The 20891-nt window shown below is 35.9% G+C and overlaps 1 protein-coding gene across 5 annotated transcripts in view; it reads left to right on the top strand.

Moving 5' to 3' along the window:
* VTI1A (vesicle transport through interaction with t-SNAREs 1A) overlaps positions 1-20891 on the top strand; it is a 283570-nt gene that overhangs the window by 71524 nt on the left and 191155 nt on the right. The window lies entirely within an intron of this gene.

Consider the following 20891-nt stretch of genomic DNA (forward strand, 5'->3'; position numbering starts at 1 on the left):
CAACACATGACATTTCAGGGAAACTTCAAAGGCAAAACAGAGACAGCAGCCCGAGATGTGGTTTACATATTGGGGAGACAATTGGGAGCTTATTTGCGCTTATCTTTTTTCAAGTTAAAAGGCATGACATCTACTGAAAACAGTTCCTGAGGTTTAAAAGTATACATCTGAAAAGAGATGGAATACTTTGTCTAAATTCTACATTTGTCTTAATATGCAGTTACATGTTGTCAGTTTACCCACCCGCAATGATTGCTAGCACACACTGCAGACTCCAGTTGTTTTTGTCTTTTACTTTTATTCATATATGTAAAAATTATCATTTTAATAAGTTTATAAGATATTAGCTACAGATAATATATAACAAGATTATAAGCTTAACTTTCTTGAAATCAGCTCAGTGACTGATTATGTAGCTGTTTCTGTGCAATGAAAGAAATAAACAAACTATATCCCCAAACACAGAGTGGAATCAAATTAAGGGGGAAGGCTAAATTCAGGCTCAGTTATTGAATTAATTTTTATTATTGACTGCAACCCAATTGGTATTTTCAAAATGTTTTTACTAAGTTTTAGCAATTTGTAATTTTTTTTAAACTAGCAATAGTTAAGCCTCCAAAGTCTAATCCCCTTAAATAAGCTTACACAAAGTTACAGAAAGTTTCAGAAAATGTATGTTTTATCAGTGAAGTAATTTTCTGGCAGAGAGTCCCAATTAATTGATATATTCCAATATCCTTTTAGAATTCAAGTCTCATTTAAGAGGTAAATTAAGTTGAACCCTGGTAGAGTTAAATATGTCTATGCTAAATGGATGGATTACTAAAGTGCCTGCATTTTAATTATTCTGGCTTTAGTGCTGCGAACAGTAATGAATGGAAGTATGGAACATACAGTACAGATTTTGGAGGGGAGAAGGAGGAGAATTAATTCTCTTGTTCTAGAGGATGATGGATTAGTGGAATTGGACATGATAGCAATGAAGTTTGCTTTCCTGCAGATTTTCAGATCTGCTCCATCAACGGTCATAACTATTTTTTTTTTTTTTTTGAAGGACTATCTTGATCAGATCCAATATGATTTCTGATCTGCTTCAATTGAGTCTAGATCCTTCACAGAGTAACAGTATATAAAAATTAAGCCTGGTCATTTTGGGGAAGAGGTATCTTATTCCCTTTTTACTCCCTTTAGAATTTGTTTTTACAGAGATGGTGATCATGTTAACTTCCATTACATGTCTGCACATCTCCATGGTGATCTCTGAGAAATATGGTTGAAGTACAAATGCATACTTACAGGGAAAGCATACCTTTTCGTATCAAAAACAGGTGTAGCTGCATTGACTTCCATGGAGTTAAACTAATTCACCCCATCTACATATCTGTCTACTTTTCATCACAGGCAGTGATATATATTGCTCTTGTTTTCCTAAACTCTGTGGAGATTAGTAATGTAGTAATATAAAATAGTATTATATAATTTGAAGATCATGGTTTTGGAAATATTAGTACCATTGCAATATAGATTTTTGCAGAAGATTTTTACGGGAACAGATTAATTATATTTAGTTCCTGCCATGGATCATGATAATTCACGGCATGACTGAAATTAGATTAGTTTAGTGCAATGGAAGAATTTACTTTTACCACATCTGGAGTTACTGTATAATCATTCTGTGCTGAGATCCTATATTAAAATGAAATTTTTCATTTTGGAGTTTTGATTCATCATTCTTCTTAGACCGAGTCTGGCCTTGGTTATTACTTTTTTTGCATAAAAATGAGGTGCAGGTGACAACCCTTAAGTATCTATTCTACTGTTTTTATATGATGTCTTTTCATAATTATGGATGTGTATGTTGCTTATTGTAATGATTTTCATCTCTGCAATAAGTCAGATCTGGGGCTTTCTTATTACCTTAATCAGCAAAAATACATATACTATTTTAACCTGTCCCTGTGATCATCTAAGGATTAATGTGACATCACATAACTAATTTAATGCAATTTCACATTACCATTCCTGAAACTTACCATGATAAATTGGAAGCTTTTTTCCTGTTTGCATCTCTAAATTGATAAGCTCTTTCATTTTATGTACAGTTGTTCATACAAGCTGAGATCTATTGGAAGGTCTGACTTCCTTCTTTCAGTGGTGCCACTGATGCATGGGCTTCAGTGGAGCCTGAACAGGATGCCACTCACGTCACCATCTCTAAGACACAATTCAACACTGACTGTTAGGCTTTCACAGTTTGTTGGTTATCATTTGTTGATGTTGAGGATTCTCATACCTATGCAGAGACCTCCTGAATGACTAAGTGAAGCTTTCAGTATCTGCAGCCAGCTCCATAATAGTCAAAGCCTATCTGGATCTGCTGTAAAGAGAAGAACATCCTCCTATATTCACAGGGGTATGTTCCAAACTTAACAGGCATTTGAGTAGCTGATTTGGTAGCACAGTAAGTTCATCACAGTACTTGCATTTTAATTGCCTGAGCTGTACTGCACAAATGCGGATGAGGGGCAGCTTTCAGGACATATCACCACTGAAGGGAAAACACTGCGTCTGTGAATGAATCTTGAGTGTCTCAGTTGTATTTCTGCCAACTAGGACAAGTCTTAATAATGGCTGATAACACTTCCAAGTTCACTTATCTACTTGCTTTTAATCAAAATGCTGCTTTAAAGAATACTTCTTTTGTTGGTTTTGGGTTTTTTTTCTATTTTTCTGTTATCATCAGTTTCTTTGGTAAGGAATAGACAACCAAGTTTACAGCCTGGTCAGTAAGCGTTTCCAACACCACTCATTACTTATGACATTAAGGTCTAAAATGACCAATCTAAAGTCATCATTTCACAGCAGTTACCATGAAATAGTACCTGGATTATCGCAGTTTGGCTGTATGGTTCTATAGATAATGTTTTCATTTGTTAACTGTGATTTCTGAGTGATGGCTTCTTTACATATTTCTTTGTGTTCCATAGACCTCACAGCATCTCTGAACTATGAGAGTCACGAGCACAATATTATGATTTAATTTATGGATGATGGAATATCAAGTGTTAACTGACTTCCCAAGTTCATGTTGTGTCTGCTGGGGTTAGAGCACAGTATTTTTAATTTCAGATCATTTACTCTGACTGTATAGCCTCAGAATATGAGACAGATTTTAAAATGCATGAAAATCACTGGTTTCAGTTTAGAGTAATGTCTCCTGAATTAATCTGGATAATTAATCACAATTTTTTTCCCAGTTTGGAGGGGGAGATTTCATAATTTCATTCCCTGAGCTCAGATTTTTAACAGCATCAAATTGAATTCCAGAACTTCCTTATTTTCCCAACAATGTGGTGTAGTAACTCTCTCTCTCGAGTCTTACATATCTTTGCTACAGACAGGAGAATTCTGAATGAGGAATAGGTCAAAATGCTTCATTTAATTCATAGTCAGAAATAAATTTGGCACACAAATATAAAATATTATGTCAAGGAGAAATAGAGAAAAGCCTTCTTGTAGGGGCTGTTTGCAATCTGCAGTTGAAATGCTTTTTGTAAGTTCTTCTCAACTTCCAGATACCTTCTAGGGAAAAAAAAAGGCTAGCATTTATATATAGACTTCACTATGTTTTGTGACAACGCACGAGGGAGATGCAGCCTTTGCATGTTGTCCAGGCTCTCATGGCGAAACAGCATTACAGGTATTTATGAAGTACTTAATTTTTTTTTTCATGAGCCATAGATATTTCTATAGATTTCAGTAGATGTAATTTGAGGGCAAGTCTTGAGCTTGCCCTTGTGAAGGATGATTATTGGATATCATGCTGTGGTTCTGAATTCTTAGATATCTGGCCTAGTAGAAGAGTTTTTAGCTTGTGGGGAAGAGATTTATTCTTTGCACTGAAATTTAACATTTTGGCTTGGCTTCTGTTTTTATATCTCTTTACTAACATAAATTGTGGTGATGTAAAAAAAAAAAATCAAAGGAAGAAAAACTGTCCTATTTACAGAAAGTCCTTCTGAATCTAGACTTTAGATTACTTAAAATGTTTTTCCAATCCTCCTTACTATTTGGAAATTCCAGGTATATATAATTCTGGAACAGTTAAGGTGAAACATCTTTGAACAAGAGACAGAACAGCATATTTCTCACCCTTCTGTAACATGAATAATTCTTAGCACTACGGGATCCAAGCAAATTTCACTGGCTTTCACCTGTCGTAATGAGCTACAGCCAGAATTCCCTTTTTGGACTGAACCATAAATATATCATGTAATGTAGTGGTAGCCTAGCTGGCAGGCAGATGGTCAGACCCTCCCCAAAGTATTGGCACCCTTCTAGTTGGAAAGCAAATGGGAACCTCATTAGACAAACGTGTGTTTTGCTTCTCTAGCTTAATAGTAGTTATTGTCTTATCTGGATGCAGAATTGAGTGAAGTACAGTAAAAGGATCAGTGAAAGTGTGTTAAAAAGGCTTTATAGAGAGCTCCTGAAGGCATTACAGATTCAGTGACTTCAGAATGCATAAGGAACTATTTTAAAACAACTCCGGTAGGTGTCTTGCCAGCTGTGACTAATAGAATTTGAAGTACTAGCGCATTGTCCACAGTAACATTTGAAAGATTTGGATTGCCAACTACTTTTACTGACGGAACAACCCCAATCCCCTGCCCTGAAGGACCTTCTCCTGCCAGATTTTATGGGTTGTTTTGCTGTTCATGTGGCATAAATGAGATGCACACCAGAGTTGACATAAGACATGTGAAACCATAAAAATTAAAATGAATATTTTAATACTAAACCACTAAATACCACTAAACTGATTCCATTGCAGGTAGACAGTGTAGTAAGCATTACTACGATCAAACTAAAAACTTTGCTTGCTCAGCTTAGAAAAATTTTAAATGGATCTAACATCCAATGTAAATTTAACAAAAACAAACTGTGATATTTATGCATACAGGGCTATATTAGACAAGCATAAATGCTGCTGCTTCTTTTATGTCATAATTCTGTATACGTAGTAATTTGTTTGTGCTAGTTAATATCACTCAGACCTTCACATCCCTGTTCTGTGTCCAGGTGAATGCATATTGTAATTCCATTTGAGCCCCAAATAACTAACAGTGTGGAAATGGAAGCCAAGTTATGAAAATCAGGACCTTGCTTCCAGTGGCCCTTGCTTTAAACAACAAAAAAGTCTATTCCTGTCCCAGATATTTACACTTAATATCCACTTATTTCATGTCTAATGAATTATTCATACATGTATATGTGAATACTGTATGTAAAACCTTTCATTAGAGAGCAAGAGAGAGAGAGAGAGAGGGCTTCTGAATTCTGGAGCATATACCAATATCATCTTCTCAGGTGTTTCTTTGATATGCCAGAACATCTTTCTACTGAAATCTTAATCCAAAGTTTCTACAGTGAAATGAGTTTTTATGCAGTTTCCAGTCACCATCAGAGAGCTTTTTCATGATCTCTGTTTCTTCTACTAGGGACGGTATTTCATGTTTCTTATATAATTTTTTTCTTTGCTGGCTGATTTCTATTAAAATCTGTTTATTGTTTCAGAAATTCATTTTGAAGTGGCATATTGCATTCCTACATCTCTAAGCCCTCTGCCCTCCTTCTGAGTCCAGGCTTTAAAGTGGGGAGGAGGAAGAAATATGGAGATACTTTTCTTTCTGAGGATGTCAGGCCTCAGGAGCATCCCAGCTGCATGGTCATCGTTGGAGGGAAACAGATGCACATGTCAGGGTAGCGCTACTGCCTTATAACAAACAGTCAGAAGCAGCATCAAGAGGATAGGACCAAACTACTCCTCTGTTTGCATTCCTTAGTGTTTTACAGTGCAGTTGTTGATGCCAGCAACCTGCTTTTTGCAACATCACTTTGAGCACTGTGTGCCGGTCAGTTGGTTGTCTGATCGCCTACCTGCTCCCTCTGGCTTTCTTTGCTGCCACCTCCTCTCTTCTCGCACTCGCATCCTTCTTCCCTCCCTTCTCCAGCACACCGTGATCTGACCTTCCTAATTCTATCTCCAGCTTTCTCTCTTATACTCTGTCTTTATCCACATGCACATCTACATGTACATATATCCACATAACATATTTATTCGAATTGTGGCTCCATCTCTGCCTTCTCTGTTAAAGGTTTTGATTCAGCAACAGCATAGGCCTTGCATGTTTGTGGGCATGAAATGCTTATCCAGTGATCTGCCTTGTCGAGGAGTTTTCACAGCCTCTTCCTTCTGCTTTTGTGTGTGTTGTCTCAAATGCAAGATATCTGAAATTTTTAAGTGAATTTTTTAAGTATCAGTAATTTCAGATTTTTCTGAGGTATAGGTTGCTTGAGTATGCTCATATATGTGAAAATGTGTGAAGTGCTTACTGTTCCTGACTGTCAAACATTTTGAGGTAGAAATAAATGGTAGATAAAACACTGGATTCATTTCAGAATGTATCAGTGGGCCAAGATTTTAGCTCCACTTTGTGCGTCAAATGGGACTCTGACCTTGGCAGGGCCTTCACCTGTGGAAATGGTGAGCACACAGTAGTGGGTTCAAACTCTTAAAACATATTTCATTCTACAGAACTGGAAAAGTATGAAGCAGGATTTTTTTTGTTTTTGCTTCAAGATTCTGTAGTAGGAGTTCACTGATGCTACTGTTCCTCAGATTTTGTGATATTTTTTTCTTAGCCACATAAAAATGATGCATGTGAGAACAGTGGTACCATACAGTAAGGAAACACTGAATTTCTGTTAGTAAAGTACTGCACTCTAACTGCTCCAGAATAGTGAAAAAAATGCTTTAAAAGCTTTAGAGGAAAAATAAAAAGAACTTGTTCCTCTACACTTTTGAAAAGACAAGAAGAAAAAATAACTTATTTTGTAGTTTCTCACACTGTATGCAATATTGTAAGATCACTTATCCTTGGGTGCTCAGCACCCTTCAACTGATTTAAATACCAATAAAATAAATGCTTATTTTTGCTTTCACCTCAGTAGGTTTGGGATTACACCATTAAAGCAGCCAAAAAGGAACATCATGTCTGTTTGGTAGTACAGATCTGCTAGTAGGAAAGACAGAGATCCAAATTTGGCCACAATGTCCCCTGCTCTGGGAGAAGTTGGAGTTTAATGTTCACCGCTGTTCAGGAACTCATTATTGTCACCTATCGCAGGACAAGTCCAGCTCAATCTTGCTAGGAGCTGGGATCCAGTTTGTTTAAGATTGATTTTTGGATAAGCAAAGCATTCAGATATATTCATAAAGATACATTATTCAATAAAGTTTCTCATATGTAATGGAAGCATAGGTTTCAGATTTTGGTATAGTTACATAGCTCATTGGTGTTGTGGTATCATTTCTATTCCTTGATAGAATGAAGGAAACATTTTGTTTCAGATATCAGAAACTTTGTACTTAAATACTTCCCATATAAATTCCAGACAAATGATCATACAGGCTGAAATCTGTATATATTTTCACAAATACCTGGCACTTGTCATAGAATACTCATGAATAATATTAATATCTGAATTATAACCAACTGAACTAAGAGAATACCTTTAAAACGTTATTTTAAAAACACTGTATTGGACAATCTGTACTATGTGGACTGTTCTATGGGAAGCAGAATCCCCTACTGAATCACTGAAAACGGTATTTCAGCATCACCTTTTTTGGTGCTGACCCCTTTTCTCTAATTTATTTACTAGCATGATATGGTGTTTATTGGTATTCATTGATATTGATATTCTTGACGCTGGTACTCGTAGTTTAGTCCACACCAAAGCTTGTAAGGACTTGTCTTAATAAGAATATCAAAGTTTCTCGCTGAGCAATTTGATTTTTTTTCTTTTGTGTGAAACTGCATTACCTGCTTCTTTCATTCTTAAAATAATTTAGCCTCGAGGAACTTTCCCCATAACATTTTAAAGATTGCTATCTGGTTCTAAAATACTTAGTACTCACTTAAAGTGGAAGTAGTATTATTTATCCTCAAGCTGACGGTTTTCATGTGCTCATTTCCCTTTTAGCTTTGGCCTTCCTTGAATGTGTTTAGGGTAGTTTTTTGCAAAATCTAAGTTTGGAATGGGACCCCATTAGGCTGATTCCCACTTCTCTAGGAAGTGAAGGCTCTTACTTTGGTTCTAAGCAGGTAAGGCAAACAAAAGAAAGAAGGAGAAAATATAAAGATAAATGAATACTAGCTTTTGTTTCTGAAAATCCGAGTATACTCTCCAAGCTACCTTAGTTTGGCAAGGGGATAATGGAAAAAGTCATTAATTTGTCTTTCCTCCAAACATGTATTTTTTTCTTCATTCGCACAACGCTGTCAGCCACTGTGCTTGTTTGTCACTGTGAGACGTCAGAATTTTATCTAACATACTCAAGTTGTCTTTAAAATCCAGATAACTTACTGGGATAGAAGGACAAAGAATGTAAAGCCCTGCCTATAGCAGGGCGATGTTCAGCTTGCGGTGGCCTGGGAAGCTCTCTTGGCCAGGTTTCACATTCTGCCTGAGAACTGAATTGTAGAGACCTTGTCCAAAGTTTCAGATAGTTGGAAGCTACTGGTTAGTCTTTAATGAATAGAATTCAAATCCTGTTATATTGTCCCTAGAGACTTTCCCTTTTAGCCATAATTTCTTCTCTTCCCCCTGTCCTATACCACACATGGTTCTTTTGAACTTTCACCAAGTAAAGTCACCTGACTTGGAGTGATACTGGCTGGGCAATGATGGTCAGTCTGTTACCACCTTTAAAAGAGCACAGCTGAATAGAATTACAAGTCCACCTTTTGACCTTTAAATATATTAATGCTCTGCTAATTTAATGGCCTCCCTTGATGATTTCATTGTCCACAGAATTTATAAACTGTATATTTCATCAAAAGATGCCTTCAGTGCATTCCTGTTTTGGGTGCTTAAATAAGCAGCATGACTTTTGATAGTTCGTAACAAATTTTTCATTACATGGGCACTGCTGAGTTTGCACAGCATGAGATCTTGCTGGGCTGAGACTCTTTGTATGCAACTTATATCCAGTAGAAAAGTTGATGAGCTTAGATTTGAGGGGGAAAAAAAACTTTTTTTTTTTAATTTCTTTTTGAAGCCTTCTACCTCTACTTCCTGTCAGGCTAACAGTGTTTTCCTCTTTGTGCGCAGAAGAGCGAAGTTTAACATTAAAAAATTATTTGTATTGAACATGCTTTTTTCTAGGTGAAGTCAGTATCAAGGAAATTCTCACGGTAGATCATCTTTCAAGTGCAGTACTTTGGCCTTTTACAACATAGGACTGAGAATTCCAGTTCTGGCCACACAGATACCTGGTTTTGGAGAGGGAAAAAAACCCAACCCCAAACCTCTGTCCTGAGGCTGGACGTAGAAACTGGTGCTTGAAAAACCTGCATCCTCGACGCAGTATAGAATGATAGAAGAGCGGCTTATCTAGATTTTAGTTCTTCAGCTAGTTTAAATCATGTTGTAGTATTTTATGCTACTGAATTTACTACCCTGGTGACAAAATATATTTTCTTTATAATTACTGATATATAAAGTCTGGAAAACTTATTGAAATGTTCACTGTGCAAACATGCAAGTTTGCTAAAAACTGAACTGTATTGAAGCTTACTTCAGTCACAGTTATTTAGCTGTGTGTCAGCTGAGGATATAACCTCTGCTTGCTGCAAGTAATACTTGCCATCCAAGTCTATTTTTAAACTGAAACTTTGCTGTTTTTCAATTGGGTCTTGATTGTACTGTTTCACTTTTAAACAGTGAGCCTCTTCTAGGCCTAGTGGCCCATAATGTGATTTTTACTTGATTACTAAGTAAATGAACTGTACACATTGCAAAATTGAAATTAATGCCATTTTTATAGAAGGGGTCAGGAGTCCAATATTGGAAGCCCTTTACTGTTTAGCTTGATTTCATGTCAGAGTGAACTCAACTGCTGATCCACAGTACTGCTCTTCTTTCTGAACTAGCACACATAATTTTCTTTGAGTTGTTATAGCCTTGTTTTGGGGCGCTGCTGGCTAGTTATTTGCTACCAGGTAGGCTAAGGAACTGTCGATCCACAGAGTGCAGGTTATCTGCAGCTTTGAAAACTCCACAATTTTACCATTTCATTTTATTCAGTCTGTCATATGCTACTGTCATAGGCACATCTGTCCTTTTCTCTTTCTCTACATCTTTTGTTGGCTTAACAGTGACTTCTTGTTTTCTTCATACAAATTCATCTAGTTTAGTGCAGGGTCCTATTGTTTCTGTGATTTGTGTTCTTTTCTTCCATTTCCATCTGTTGCTGATTCTTCCATCACTCTTAATTTCCAGCATCAGCTGTCTATCATGTTGTGGTTGTTTTTCTGCCCTTTCTTAATATTTAACTTGTGTTGCTATACTAGCTCAGAAAAATGTAGAGATAAATTTTTATAGGAAATCTTATCCCCCTTGCCCGATTACCCCAACTGCAATAAACAGTCGTGATTGTAAACATGCCCAGCCGCAGTCCTTGGCAGAATGCAAGCGTTCCCCATATTGAACTGCAAGTGGGTGGGTGCATGCACATGCATCCTGGGGAAAAGACGTCTTTTTTCCCCAGTACCTTAGGAAAAAGGATTGCAAGATTGCAGTGTGTTTCCATGACACTGCTGAGGTCAAGCTCAGTGCAATCATAGGTCTGAATATAGGTCTCATGAGTAAGCTACCTGTTGTGGTTTGCATTTTTGTGAAATAAAGCACACAGTTTGCCTCTTGTATCTTGCAAAGGAAAAACTGGTGCAAAGGTGGTCTGTGGCATCTACTTGCCTGGTCTCTGCTACGATGAGCTTTTCCATATTGTATGGCCGCTGTGACTCTGTAAATATGAAGATTTTAGAGAATGTTCCTGTAGTTTTGGATATGGTTCCTGTTTAGCTCTGCTGTGGGATGTAGACAAACAAATACTTCAAATATGCACAATGACTAGATGATGAGAATATTTCAGTCTTCGCTGTTTTCATTATTCACATACATGTAATAATTCTTTGTTTTAATCATGTCTTGCAACTGTTAATCTGATTTTTATAACTGAATGTTGTAACATTTCCATGTGTTGAATATCTTGGCCTTAACTGCTACAGTAATTGGCCAGAATACCATCCTGAGAAATTTTGTCTGAATGACTGATTATAGTTAGTTTGTATGTAATTGCTTTTGCTCTTTCAGTAACAAGGACTGCTGTATTTTTCTGTAGTGAAAGTAATATCAAGTAGAGAAGTGGTAGAAATGAAAGTTTAATAACATATGAAAATTAATTTTTATTTTTATTTTTTAAAATTAACTGCCTTTAATTTTAAGGTGAAAATCAATTTAAACCCAGTTGGACTAGAAAGTGTGATATTTTCTTAAATGAGTTATAAATGCTGAGTTTAAGTCTTTCTCAAATGTCAGTGTGTTAAATAGAGGATCTTTATCATATATTTAATAAAATATCTTTAAATTCTAGCAACAGTACCAGCTTTATAAATATGTCACACTACCATTTCCTAGATAAGTATTTACCATCAGAATTTATAATAAAGTAAATGTTGATTTTAATGCTTTCCCTAATTTTTCTTGGTCCAGTTTATTGTGCAGAAAGGTTATTGTCTTAATTATTTTAGATTTAAGCTTACCCAGCAGATGAATAAAAAAATGTTATTTGCTTGGACTGTTTCGTAGTGAATTAAGAGCTAGATTTAGTGTTCTAAAACGAGCAAGTCTGTTCTATCCTTTTAAGTCCTTTATCCTCTAAAAGTAGGATATAGGATGAAATTTATCTAGTAGGATTAAGAATCGGTTTTAATAAGTTACGGGGCTACATTTAGGATGTATTGGCTTTTTCTGAATGAACTAAGCAGATAAGGTACCTAAATCAGGTGGAAGAAAATGGTACTTGGCTATAGACCAACTTTACCATTTTTTGAAGTAATTGCAGGCACGTAACTCCATTTTTGGAGGAAACACTTCTAAACACTTGTAAAAATCTGGCCCACAGGTATAGAAATGACATGTCTGTAGTCAATACTTTTTGTGGAATAAATTCATTAGTTTTAAATGCTAATAAAGAAGAATAGAATAATTTTTTTGACCTCCTTATACCAAGAAAGTTGCTTCAAATTCAAAAAAAACCTTTTAATAATCACCTAAGAAATGAGCATAATATTCCATAATCTACACAGATATTAAAGAAATACAAGGAGGTATGGCATATCTTTCTGAATGCCCCAAAAGGATAAAATTTGGTTTGAAAGATTTTCCTTTGGTGGAAATCTCCATGTTTCAATAGCTATGCAAATCAAACAGAAGGAGTCTTTCATTAGGAAAATAATTTTAAACTAGCAATTTAAAACAAGATTAAATGCAGTTACTTAAATGAAGGTTTTCTGCTTCTAGTTTAAATCAAATGTGCATTTCTCTATATATTTAAAGAACAATGCTTGCTACTTTATTTAATTTTCTCTTTTAGTTACATAGATAGTTAAATGTATAATCGTGTGTATTTCTGAGTCATAAAACTTGGGCCATCCATAACAAACAGCAGATCATCATATTCCTTTTTGTTTTTTTAATCACCTGCAATATGTTGCCTAACACACTTGTGCCATTGTATATGCACATACACTTAGACGTGTTTTGGTAGCAAACAAACATTGGTTTTATTGAATATTTGCCTTGGAAATTTGTGAAATTTTAAGCAAAATTAGAAAGCACTGGAAATAATTTTATGTACTCCCATTGTGTTGCAGTCTTGAATCTTTGCTTGTTCAAATACTGTACTTCAAGGAAACAAAGATAATGTTGCCAAAAAACCAGATGACCCATGTTTTCACTTATGAGTTCAACACAGGCCTGGAATCCTGGTATTAATAGTTCTAGTTCTATTTGGGGAAAATCAGTCTTTCTGTTACAGTTTATTCATGTATAAAATGGAAATAACATCTTCTGCTTTGCAGAACGATGATCAGAAAATGTTCTCTAGGTGTGAAGTTCTGCAAATGTCCTGAATATTTAGTTCTATAATAACTCTGTTAGCCACTTTAAATGTTTGCCAGTAATGTGCACACTGTGCCTTGTTTGTGCCATAAGTTTATCTTCACACAAATATTCTTTAAAAATCTAATATGTAGCTTCCATATTTTGAGATGTTACATTACTAGCCATTTATTATAATGGAGTATCTGTCTGCAAAAATATCTGTATGGGTTTGGCATTTCCAGCAATTTATTTCCTTTCCAACCATTTTTCTAAGAGCTTTATTAATATTTGTATAAATTATCAGGAGACAAATGGCTAGCTTCTGGTTTTTCTTTAGATGTTTGAGAACACTTGAGTAACAAAATATAAATCGGAAGAAAACAGGCGGTGATTTTTAAGGACCTGATTCAGAGTCCATTGAAGGCAGTAGGAGTATTTCTCTTGATTTTGCTGGAGATCATGTTGGAAAAGATAAGAAATAAGGAAAATAAAAAAGACCACAACAGTATTTGGCTACTTCATTTATTCTGAGCTTTATTTTAACTTGGTAATATATGTTGATCTCCTATTGATATTAGTTAACCTCTAGAACGGACTCATTTTTGATGCTGGGAAATAACATCAAATCTAGCAATAGCCACTGAGAGCTTCAGAAACTTTAAGCTCAGAACTGAAGATGTATTTCAGTACTCCTAGATTAATGTAAGGTTTAGAAGGTTTGAACAGTATTCCAAAATCATCTTAGCAGGCTCTGCTCTTAATTTCGTATGTCTTTGTTTTTTCCTATCTTCTCAAATACAGTGGTTTCTTATCTCCAAAGATTAAATGTGCCCATTTTGCCTATGTAATATTTATATATGGACAGGAAATAAAAGTCAGTATCCAGATTTCCTGACCCTTGAGATCTAATATTGACCTCAGTGAGTATTAACTTCTCAGATCAATAAATGCTGTTATTGACCTCAAAGAAAAATCAATAGCAGCTTGTTAATTTGCAAACTATGACTGCAAGAAAATGGTACACATTTTGTTCTTCATTATCACCCTATTTATATCTATATTTTAACGCCTTCGGTATTTCCACCTAGAGATCATCATGTCAAAACATTTCAATCCCAGCTGTTAGAAGGTTGGGGAGACAGGCATTGTACGTTATGGAATAATTGATGAGCAGTACCTGTTATTTCACACATCTCATGAAAATAATACCCAGAACAGTTCTATATCACCTGTGGTGTTTTCCTTTTTTGGGTAGTCCAGTTCATTCCATTTTCTCTGGTGCTCTTCATCAAAACACTGCATAAAGGTACTGTATTTTAGCTGCCAAAAGAACATTTCTACATGAATAATAAGAGGGATGAAAGACTGACTACTGGAAATGAGGAGACTGAAAGTGATCACTATAAAAATCGTAATTAATATACAGTAGATTTTTTCCTATTTACATAAGGATGACAGGTTTCTAGGCAAGAATTTGCTCTGCAGCAGGCTGAAGTATAACAATGTGAATATATATATAAAAAAAGAAAAGTTTTAAATGATGAAGTATTGGTAGAGAGGTTTTTTTTGTATCATAGCGGTTTTTGTGTATAAACATTGAAATGTCAGTTTTTACATAGTTTGAAATGTCTAAAGAATGCCTATTGCTGAAATTCAAATGTCATAACAGTTCTTCTGCATATCTATCACTTTGATATTTAAACTTAAAAACCTCATAAATGATTTAATATTACTTTGGCCTTGTTATGATCTGACTGCCAAAAAAGGCAGAGGCTGATTTTTATCTGGTCCGGAGAGCAGTGTTTTCATTCACACAAGACAAAGCACAAGTCTGTCAGCCTTTTACAGTCATTAATTCTATCTGATACATGTGCAATGATCTTGGCAAACTGATTGCTATATTTAAAAAACCTTTTTCTTTATTAAATGACAACGTGTGAGGTATTCAAATGCAAACTTAAGGCAATAGTTTAAGTTTTGCAATAAATGAAGTGGCTGCACTGATATTGCCAGTCTGGTGGTGATACAGGTTTGCCCCTTTACTCTCATGAGCTTCAGGAACTTTTCATCTGTGTTATCCTCTTGAGAAATAGGGTCAGTGATATTGTATTCCTACTGCAGATAGGAACACCAGCATATAAGGGGGGGGGGGGGGGGAAGGCAGCGCCAATCTAGATTAATCTCTGCGGTTCAGACAAACAAGGCTGAGGCAGATCTGGAAAGATGCTTGGGGTGATTATGTAGTATTTGTTGTGTCTTGCAGAAGAAGTCCTGAATGGTCAGGTAGGGTAGTATAGATACATTGACATTTCCTGCAAAAGTCTATGTAGAGATCCCAAAAAACAGAACAGGTTTCCCTGCTTTTCTTTTTGATGCTTTGAGTCACCTTTGAGTAGCAAGGCAGTTTGTATCCTGCTACAAGAGATCAAAGCAGAAGCGTTCAGGAAGATGGCAAGTTTGGAGAGAGTGGAGGGTTAACAGATAGTCAAAACACAGGAGCAGAGAGGTCAAGTCAGTCTTGACAGCTTAGAGCTATCTCTTTTCAGCCCATGCAGAATGCAGAGCAGCATCTGGATATTCAAAGTGCCAAATTGTCCATGGTTTCTCAGCAATTTAGTAGCACAGAAAAGTCTGGAGCAACCAGCTTCTCTGGATTAAGTGCAAGTCAGTTATGGCTCCTTTACTCTGGAGACCACTTACTTTTCAATCTGTAAATTATCTAATCTGCTCAGCAGCACTGTGCCCAGCCTGGATCTCAGCATAACCCAAAGTGTGGGGATTACAGAAGATGATGCCAATGTCAGTTCTGATGGACCCTCCGTGGCTGGTGAAATCCCTATATATTCTGGGAGCACTGTACTCTGGGGGACTGTAAAAATGAACTGGGTTTCAAGAAGCAGCTTTAGTAATTCACACTTCTGGTCCTCTATGAACACTGAGGACCAGAACATTTATTTCCTCTCGTAATATCCTTTGTAATTAGTAGAGCTGTTAACTTGGCTTTTAATGAGAAGCTCTTAAGACTGATACTAGGTCTAACTTATCCAAAAGAGAAGAAAATATATTCTACAGTGTTTTAATTAAAAAAAGAAAAGTCTTGTGTATGTGGCATGTCAGGAGTTCAGCTTGTAACTGTAAAATTACTGAATTTGACTTCTCAATGTGTCCCTGATGGCACAGTCACTGATTTCCATAATTGAAATGGCTTAAGTTTTTGCACTACTGGTCAGTGGGGCACATACTAGTAATGTTATGAGATGAGATGTCCTGCTCAGCCTCTTTGTGAATTACTTCTACAGCTTTATTAAGGGAATTTTCCATTTACTTCCTATTTTGGGAAAAACGTCTCTACATTATTAAAGTACATAAAATATTTGATGCCATAAAATGGATCTATTTTAGTTTGATAAACTAGAAATATGCTGCACTCTGAGGGTCATAGCTTATAATACATACCGTTAGTACTTTTTCATTTTTCTGTATTAGGAGATTAGTGAAAAATAAGCTCTATCAATTAAGTTTTATTACAAAATTATCTTCAGATGTACAGCAGTGAAGATGATATTGAGTGATAACACTAGAGTGGATTTTGTATAAAGCAATTACAGCCTGAAAACTGTAATCTGAATGAAAATATTGCTCAAGGTTTTTTATAATCTAGTATTAATACAAAAAACTCTCCCTTTAAAAAGTGCTTAAATTGCCTATTAAAAACAAGACCTTCCTAAGGTGTTAGTGTGTACTATTGACTGAAAAATACCTAGTTTCACTGATCATGCCTTAGCAAGTCTGAAAGGCACATGTAAGCATACGGTTCTCCTCTCTTCAGATGATTCTCAGTTTATAATATTGCCATGTTTTCCAAAAGGTATTACTTTGTTTCTTTGAACACTAGAGTTCATAATTCACAGATTGTTTTATGTAAGTGAACTTTGATGCTATGAAATTTTTTGCATTCTTAGAAGCAATGATTTACCCTGAGAGAAGAAGCAAGCTTTTTGCACAGTATAAAGTAATACATACGGCCACATGTGTTTTCCTGTCATGTTACAGTTCTGGAGTTGAAAGTGTATTGAGTTTTACAAAAATGCATTTGAAGAACTTCAGAAGTGAATTGTTTAATTCTGTTAATAATGAATGAAATCTATTTGAATGCTCCAGTCATACCCATCATGCTGTTCCATTCTGACAGACAGCCCCTCAAAATATATAAAATACTTTGTTAATTCAGAAAAACTTTTTCAAGTTCTGCAAAGCAGTACCCTATAGGGTATTGCATAGGGTATTTTGCATATGGCTCCTGTTTGCTAGTGCTAGTTAGTGTGTTCACTCTAGTTATTTTGGAATAACATAGTTAAGCATTTAATTGAGTACATGTTCAGGGAAGTAGTTCTGTAAGACACTTGCTTTGGAACAGAGCGAACAGTACCTTTAAATGGGTCAAATTATTTGTGAGATATGTAGAAGTTGTACTCTGTTGTTTCATTGCAGAAAAATAGTTTGTGCCTCTGACCAAATCTCCAGTGATGCCAGCATGAAGCAAGACAATTGAGTCAAGTGGTTACAGGTTTCCATCCTTTCAAATTGATCACATTGAAATAGCCCATTAAGAAATGATTTAAATCAGTTTAGATAAGCCGAGTCTTAGTCCTGGCCCTTGAGGCTTTGGCTACTAAAAGTTCACTTGGAGCTGGACATATACCAGCTCCACAGGCCATCAACTTTATTAGTGTGGAGATAAGCTGATTAGATCTTGTCAATCAAAGGTGCCAATATCTCAACTGAGTGTCTCTCCCGGTCTTTCTCTCCTTCTTTGTTGCCCGCTTCAATGCCTTAAAAAAAAAAAAAAAGAAAAGAAAAAAAAAAGGCAAGATGTGTGTGTTATGCATCCCTCTGGTTGTCACCAAGCAGGGTGCAAGGGTACTGTGATGATGTGATGACTATATTAAAGAGTACATCAATTTGTTTTAAAGTGTTTTGATTTTTTTATGGTGGCATTAAGAGAGAGAACATTGTGGTTGCAGCTTTACTAGAAAGCAAAGAGTTCTAGAAGGAGGGAAAAAAAAGTGTTTCTTTGAAACCTACCGGGTCTTTGAGTCTTGCTGTGCCAATGGGCGCTTAAGTGCTCCTGTAACTGGCATACTCTGATCCACCACCAGCTTAGGTACTATTCTTCGGTCCAAATTATTCATTTATATAAAATGAAAAGATGTGTGGACATTTAAGTCTTACGGATGTAATTTTAAATATTAGGTAAATGTACCCCCGTTTGGGAAAGGTTTGGTTATACCAGTAAGGAGCATGATATATTGCAGCAGTCTGGGAAATTATAGTGTGAATTAAGGTCAAATTAAAACAGATACAGTGACCCTCGCTCTGAAAATGTATCTATGCATGCACTGAATAAATATATGCAGGTATTCGCATCTCTGCTTTGTAGGGGGAAAAACAGAAAAATGGAACATCAACTATAAAAATGTAATAGTTCAGTGCTTCAGCTTTAGGCTTCGTCATATAGTTAAAGATGGTATAGAGGAAAAACGGGCTTTTGTTCTTCACATCTGAAGTTTGCTCTCACCATGCCTCCCTCATACTTCAAATGCAAACAACAGAAGCCCATCCTTTTCTTCCATCACCCTACACTCACCACCCAATGAAGGCTGGAGCTACAGTGCTGCAGAACTACATTGCCACACTGGATTATCTCTTTATCAGCTATTCTTCACTCCACTGTATCAATTTTCCACTAACCAATCAGACACTCCTCTTAGAAAAGACTGTTTGACTATTTCTTCTAGATAATAAATATCTTCTAGATATTTATAGCTACACAGATCCACGCAGGTATCTTATGTGTTACATATCTTAGAGTCAGAGAGGGAATTACTTGCTCCTTCCAGGAGACTTGAAGTGTGTCCCCTCTGGAGAACACTGCTATTTGGGGATATTCCAGGAAGAAATCTAGTATTTCTGGGAGGGACTGGGAAGATTTAATTATTTATTTGGGTACTGGAGTTCACACAGAACTCTATTTTATATTGCAAACTGCAACACTGTGTATTTACATAGAACTGAAAAATGCTCTTTTCTAATCTCACCTTTGTCTCCTGCCAGTCATTCTTGCAGGCTCCCTGTTTAGTCTACATGCAGAGGGGAAGTTAATAGCCAACTTTAGCATGAAGAGGATATCATAACAGTAAGGTGTCTGCATTATTCAAGTAGGTTTTTCTTTTCTTTTTTTCTATTTTTTTTTTTTTTGAGAGTGGCAAGTTCCAAACAGGTTTAAAGACATTTATGTGGGAGGAAATTGTAGAGGAGAGTGGTCTTATTGTCTTATTTAAGCTAATTAGAATTCCTCAGTGTTTAGATTGAGTTGTTGAGCTGTATATTTTTTCCTGCCTAATACACTGTTAACAGCTGTCATGCTGCAGTTAGACTCAATCGGAAACAAATGTTTTGCAAAGTTATTGAAGGAAATCTATCTAGCAGACCACTAATCAAATGACGCACCTTTTTCCTCCAGCTACTTCCCATATTAAGGTCACTAACTCGTTGTTTAAAATGTCATTGTGAAGCTAAGCAGAAATTTTTTGGGAGTTCCAACTTGCGCTTTATTGATCTTCTTTACCTTCATTAGTCATATTTTTTCTGACTGGTGTATGTTTCTAATGCAGCAGTCTTTGAAAATCTGCTGTTTACTGGGCAGTATGTACTGGCTGTGTGGGACTGCGTAGCATAGAACTGAATCAACCGTGGGAAGAACATGGTAATAATATTCAGTAGTAATCTAGTATTTCACAATAAGACTGGGTAGCATTGTAATGACTTCTGATATAATTTGTACAGTGTTTAAAAATGGGATGTGTTTGTCTTGAAATTATAGATAGTTGGAACATACGTTTTGTCTTGGTAATTATAAAATAATAAAAAAAAAATACAACAATGTTAAATAACACTTTTATCTGTTCTTTCAGTCAGGTAGCAAGTTAAGGAACTGATCTCTGCCTTGATGGCTGTCTTAAACGGTTTTATTGCTGTGCTATTTCAACAGGCCCTTCAGTTAATACTTATATTCATGTTAGTATAAGGCCATAGATGACAGTAAATACTGTTTCTAGAAAGACACATTAGCCAAATAAGCGTGGATTTTTGGTAAGTTTTTATTGTAGGGCTACAAATGCTGCTGAAGTTATTTGAAGTTTGCATCATATGTGTACTGTATTTGGGGATGAGTGTACCTAATGAAAATTATATTATGCTTGTAAACATCCTCCCATGGTTATTTAATAAAAGCAAATCTAGAATACTGCTAGAAGGACTTGTATATTAAGGCTCTCTGACAGCAGGCTTGCAATATTCTTATCGAAAGTGCTTAAAAGTCAATTAAGGAGAGTCTGTAAATTTGAGGCCACCATCTTGAGGAAGTGGTTTGGATGTAGTGACTCAGGTTTGGACATTAGTTTCAGAAATAAAAAGCTGGCAGGGTCTGGCTTTTTTCCGTTTGGAAGTTCTGTTGTTAAACAGCCAAGAAACAAATTCAGTTCATGGCATCATTGCAACTTGAATATGAAGGCTTGAAAGTATCTTCGTCAGTCTCCATTTTGTTTGCTTTTTTTAGGCTATTTTTGTCACTGGCTATTTTCATCATCAGCTAATACATGTGTTTCTGAGAAGTACTCTGAAATACCGAAATAAAGAACTAAAATTAATTACTCCATGTACTATGTTTTCATCAAGTTCCCCAAACCATCTTCTAGACACATTTGCTGGCAATGAATATACTGATTAGTGTACAGAAGTGTATTGAGTATATGGCACTAGAGGCCAGGTTAAAGGTATCCTCTGTGAACTATCAAACACAAAAGCAAAGATGTTTT

The sequence above is a fragment of the Dromaius novaehollandiae genome, chromosome 6 (assembly GCF_036370855.1).
Source record: "Dromaius novaehollandiae isolate bDroNov1 chromosome 6, bDroNov1.hap1, whole genome shotgun sequence".
Classification (NCBI taxonomy): Eukaryota; Metazoa; Chordata; class Aves; order Casuariiformes; family Dromaiidae; genus Dromaius; species Dromaius novaehollandiae.